The 5,838-nt window shown below is 43.7% G+C and overlaps 1 pseudogene; it reads left to right on the forward strand.

Annotated features, from left to right (window-relative positions):
* The first annotated feature begins 272 nt into the window (after positions 1–272).
* Positions 273–390, forward strand: LOC126261506 (5S ribosomal RNA; annotated as a pseudogene).
* Positions 391–5,838: the final 5,448 nt, after the last annotated feature.

Below are 5,838 nucleotides of genomic sequence, written 5' to 3' on the forward strand. Positions count from 1 at the left end.
TGGAAGTCGTTGAAAGATCACGCCGGTTCATTTTAAGAACTTCCAAAAGAATTTCACTTGACGGCTCTCTCAAACTGTGTTCTCTTTCCCCTAATTGCTTTGATATGGACTGCCACGACTTCATCTCGCACGCTAATTGTTTCATCGCAGAGTATAAATGGCTCATAACGTCCTCAATTATTTGCTACCTTGTATACTCTCCCTACAGTTTTTCCCCTTTACAGCAGCCTCTGTCACCATAGAAGTAATTTCCTCATGTCTTAACAAATATCGGCAACGGCCTATCCGCAGTGGATACACCGGTTCCCGTGAGATCACCGAAGTTAAGTGCTGTCGGGCGTGGTCGGCACTTGGATGGGTGACCATTAAGGCCGCCATGCGCTGTTGCCATTTTTCGGGGTGTACTCAGCCTCGTGATGCCAATTGAGGAGCTACTCCACCGAATAGTAGCGGCTTCGGTCAAGAATATCATCATAACGACCGGGAGAGCGGTGTGCTGGCTCCACGCCCCTCCTATCCGCATTCTCCACTGAGGATGACACGACGGTCGGATGGTCCGGGTAGGCCACCCGTGGCCTGAAGACAGAGGGCTTTTTAACAAATGTCCTATCACTCTTCCTCTGTTTGTGCATTGTAAATACTTCTTCCCTAGTCGAATCCGACAGAGAACATTCTCATTTTCTATCTCATTTGTCTACTTAATTTTCAGCATTATTTCGTACTAACACTTCAGTTCCCCTCTTTCTTCACGATTTCCTTCCGTGCAGTACTACATTAGACACGTTCATTCTGAGAAAGTTCGTTTTCACGTCCATGTTACTAGGGTCCATTTGGCGAAGAATGTTCTCTTTGCCGGTGATAGTCTGCTTCTTATATGCTCTTCTTTACGTCCGTTATGCGTTATTTTGCTTCCAAAGCAATAAAACTTCTTCAGTTAAGCTACTTTGTGCTCCCCAGCTTTTGTGTAAAGGTTCTGCTGTTTTAATTTCCGCCGCTCATCAATACATCAGTAAGTTTACTCGCAATCCACACTATATTACCTGTTGTCTGTTATTCAGTTTAACTGGTCCTGTCGTTCTTCCTTACCTTCACATAGGATGACTGTTCCATCACCATATCTTTCACCTCTGATTTCAAATATAATACTGAACGTTCCTCTTACACAGTCCAGTCACATTAATATGACCACTTGTCAAAAGCCTGAATAACCACCATTTGCAGCGCAGACGTGCAGAAAGAGAGTTACTGAGTTTCTGGGAGGTACGACAGGCACAACGAGCCATCCTAACTCCAGTCTCGTGGCCAGATGCACTAGGTTTCTCGGCTGAGGATTCATAGTGCAGACAGTCCGACAGGTGTGGTCCTACTGATTCTCAACTGGATTTAAATCCTGCTGGTCAGATGGCCATGGGAGTATGGTAAACCCATACTGGTGCTCTTCAAGCCAGGCATCTACAGTCCGAGCTGTGTTTTCATCCATCATGCTGATAGATACCGTCATGCTAAGGAAAAATAAGCAGCGTGTAAGGGTGGACACTGTGTCCATGCATACTTGTATTGATCCAATGTGACTTCCAGAATGAGCAGATCAATCAGGGAATGCCTCAGAAACATTCACCAGAACATACCACTCCCTCCTCCCTCCTGGACCATTCCGAAGATAGTTGAAGCACTACATATGCCAACGGCCATTTGTCCGATGATGCATAAAACGCGATTCATTGGAAAAGGCAACGTTTTGCAATTCAGCGGACGTGCAGCTGCGGAGATGGCGTTGAAATTCCAGCGTTTGTCGTCAGCGAACAGCTATCAGCATGGGTGCACTAATCAGGCAGCAGTTGCAGAGAACTATTCACAACAACTTCACTGAAAGACTGTTAAGGGAAAACCGTTGGTTCATCTGGGCGGTTAATTGCTGAGCAGCTGCGCGTGTACTTGCCCATACACGTTTCTGCAGCTGTCGTTCATCCCTGCTATTTACGGCATGTGGTGAACCACAGTTGCCTTGGTGCCTTCTTTGGATAGTGCCATTTTGCCATGCCTCGTACTCATTCACTACAGCGGCACACATATATCCATTCTGGAAATGTTTCCATTTTTGGCCCGAAAGACAATCATCATGCCTTCTTGTGTGTCAGGTAAACCACTCCCTCTCCGCATTACGACGACAACTACATTGTTTCCCGTGTACCACCCTCATCCCTCTCCCCCAACACTGGCCTGCCCCTCCGTGAAACATTTTATATGTTCTCCACAGCCGACCGTCAGTGTTTATTCCACGTTAACGTCGAACATAGGCAGTGTGCAGCGGGGCGGGTGAGAAAATGCGTCGTCTGTGTTTGTTCACTGTCCTCTCGTCCTACTGTTCACTACAAAAGTTCCACCGACCTCAGTACGGCGTCAGATCACCGTCCCGTTTCTCTGCATACGTAGATACTGCTCAGATGATGTTAAAAGCAGCGTTGAAGAGAAACACCGTCAATACTTACGTTTGCAAAGTCTGCATAAACTCTGGCGCCAAGCTATCCTGTAATATCTTATAACACAACTTTCGGGTGGAGGGCGATTGCTTCATCTCTTTTGAAAAATGACAAAACTCTGTAGTGGGTTCTTTTATTTCTTTAGGTTCAAAATGAAACACTTGACATCAGCCCGAGTTTAATTAACAAATAACATCACATTCCTCAGCTCACAGTTCTGCAACCGAGTACACACGCTACGCAGCAAGAAATGTATTTAAGTCCAACCCGAATTGTTATGCTATCTACGGTGAATACTATGCTACAGTATATGAGTTTAACTTTTGGTCATTTTCAGTGGATTTCTAATAACAGATATTGCACGCCAACTACTCCTTCAACGGGTATGAAGCATGTCACGTGGAATTCTACCAAGGCGGAAAGTTCACACGCTTTTATCTTTCTAACAGATCACAAAGCTCAGATTTGCACAACCTGTCCGCAAATGCAACTGCTTTCACGGCAGTACTATCCGGAGTCGAGTAACCACTAAATTCTTCATTTTACTCATAATGTAGGCGGACACGTCCAACATGACCTGCACGTCCGATAGCTAGCCGGCGACTGCCTCATTGCCGTTCCTTCCAGCGCCTATAGCTACTTCAATGCGCGCGAAATGCTTAACGCTTATTGGTTGTTCAAAATGACCAGGCAATCAAAACAATCCTCTGAGTTCTTTCTCGCGCTAAACCTGTCTTACGTAAATCAACATTCACAGATGCATTTACGTCACTTTATCATGCAAATATTAATAAAATGTTTAACAAAACCAAAGGGAAAGAAAACTAATCTTGAAATAACTTTATAAAACTATTTCTCTGTAAACGGCTATTCTGGCTGCCTCCTTGCAAAAGCAAGTACCCTTAGATATACAGCGTTAGAAAGGTCCGGAAATTACATTTCTCATTGCAACTTGCTTGCTTAACACTTTCCCATGATACAGTTGTGTAATGCTTAACCTGAGATAATATCGAATTTTTTCGTATGTCCCACATACACACCTCACTCATTCTCATTTACTCACACAACAACACATTAAAGAAATATTGATATTTTCTGAATTTTATATTACGAAAATGAAAAACAGTTGTTGTTGTTGTCTTCGGTCCTGAGACTGGGTTGATGCAGCTCTCCATGCTACTCTATCCTGTTCAAGCTTCTTCATTTCCCAGTACCAACTGCAACCTACTTCCTTCTGAATCTGCTTAGTGTATTCATCTCTTGGTCTCCTTCTACGATTTTTACCCTCCACACTGCCCTCCAATACTAAATTGGTGATCCTTTGATGCCTCAGAACATGTCCTACCAACCGATCCCTTCTTCTGGTCAAGTTGTGCCACAAACGTCTCTTCTCCCCAATCCTATTCAATACTTCCTCATTAGTTATGTGATCTACCCATCTAATCTTCAGCATTCTTCTGTAGCACCACATTTCGAAAGTTTCTATTCTCTTCTTGTCCAAACTAGTTATCGTCCATGTTTCACTTCCATACATGGCTACACACCATACAAATACTTTCAGAAATGACTTCCTGACACTTAAATCTATATTCGATGTTAACAAATTTCTCTTCTTCAGATACGCTTTCCTTGACATTGCTAGTCTCCATTTTATATCCTCTTTACTTCGACCCTCATCAATTATTTTGCTCCCCAAATAGCAAAACTTCTTTACTATTTTAAGTGTCTCATTTCCTGATCTAATTCCCTCAGCATCACCCGAGTTAATTCGACTACATTCCATTATCCTCGTTTTGCTTTTGTTGATGTTCATCTTATATCCTCCTTTCAAGACACTATCCATTCCGTTCAACTGCTCTTCCAAGTCCTTTGCTGTCTCTGACAGAATTACGATGTCATCGAGAACATCGAAGATTTTATTTCTTCTCCTTGGATTTTAATACCTACTCCGAATTTTTCTTTTGTATCCTTCATTGCTTGCTAAATATACAGATTGAATAACATCGGGGAGAGACTACTACCCTGTCTCACTCCCTTCCCAACCACTGCTTCCCTTTCATGTCCCTCGACCCTTACAACTGCCATCTGGTTTCTGTACAAATTGTAAATAGCCTTTTGCTCCAATATTTTACCCCTGCCACCTTCAGAATTTGAAAGAGAGTATTCCAGTCAACATTGTCAAAAGCTTTCTCTAAGTCTACAAATGCTATACACGTAGGTTTGCCCTTCCTTAATCTAGCTTCTAAGATAAGTCGTAGGGTCAGTATTGCCTCCCGTGTTCCAACATATCTACGGAATCCAAACTGATCTTCCCCGAGGTCGGCTTCTACTAGTTTTTCCATTCGTCTGTAAAGAATTCGCGTTAGTATTTTGCAGCTGTGACTTATTAAACTAATAGTTCCGTAATTTTCACATCTGTCAACACCTGCGTTCTTTGGGATTGGAATTATTATATTCTTCTTGAAGTCTGACGGTATTTCGCCTGTTTCATACATCTTGCTCACCAGATGGTAGAGTTTTGCAGGACGGGCTCTCCCAAGACCATCAGTAGTTCCAATGGAACGTTGTCTACTCCTGCATTACCCCTATTTGATTTTGTATTTATATCCCTGTATTCACCTGACCAAAAGTCTTGTTCCTCCTTCCACTGTACTTCTCTAAATCCCACTATTTCTAAGTTTAACCTATCCATTTCCCTTTTTAAATTTTCTAACCTACCTGCCCGATTAAGGGATCTGACATTCCACGCTCCGATCCGTAGGATGCCAGTTTTCTTTCTCCTGATAACGACATCCTCCTGAGTAGTCTCCGTCCGTAGATCCGAATGGGGGATTTTACCTCAGGAATATTTTCCCCAAAAGAACGCCATCATCATTTAATCATACACGAAAGCTGCATGCCCTCGGGAAAAATTACGGCTGAAGTTTCCCCTTGCTTTCAGCCGTTCGCAGTACCACAACAACAAGGCCGTTTTGGTTAGTGTTACAAGGCCAGATCAGTCAATCATCCAGACTGTTGCCCCTGCAACTATTGAAAAGGCTGCTGCCCCTCTTCAGGAACCACACGTTTGTCTGGCCTCTCAACAAATACCCCTCCATTGTGGTTGCACCTACGGTACGCCTATCTGTATCGTTGAGGCACGCAAGCCTCCCCACCAACGGCAAGGTCCATGGTTCATGGGATGGGGGGGAGGGGCGATAACATGTGACAAATCTTAGTTTTTCTGTTATGACCTGAAACCTAAGCCCCAATTCTTGAACTGCGCGGAGAGCGAGGAAAGCTCGAATGAGGAAACGGCGGAGCTGATCCCCCATGGCACACAAAAATGTCTGTACACTACTGCAGAAGCAACGTAAAA

Source organism: Schistocerca nitens, chromosome 5, assembly GCF_023898315.1.
Source record: "Schistocerca nitens isolate TAMUIC-IGC-003100 chromosome 5, iqSchNite1.1, whole genome shotgun sequence".
Taxonomy (NCBI): domain Eukaryota; kingdom Metazoa; phylum Arthropoda; class Insecta; order Orthoptera; family Acrididae; genus Schistocerca; species Schistocerca nitens.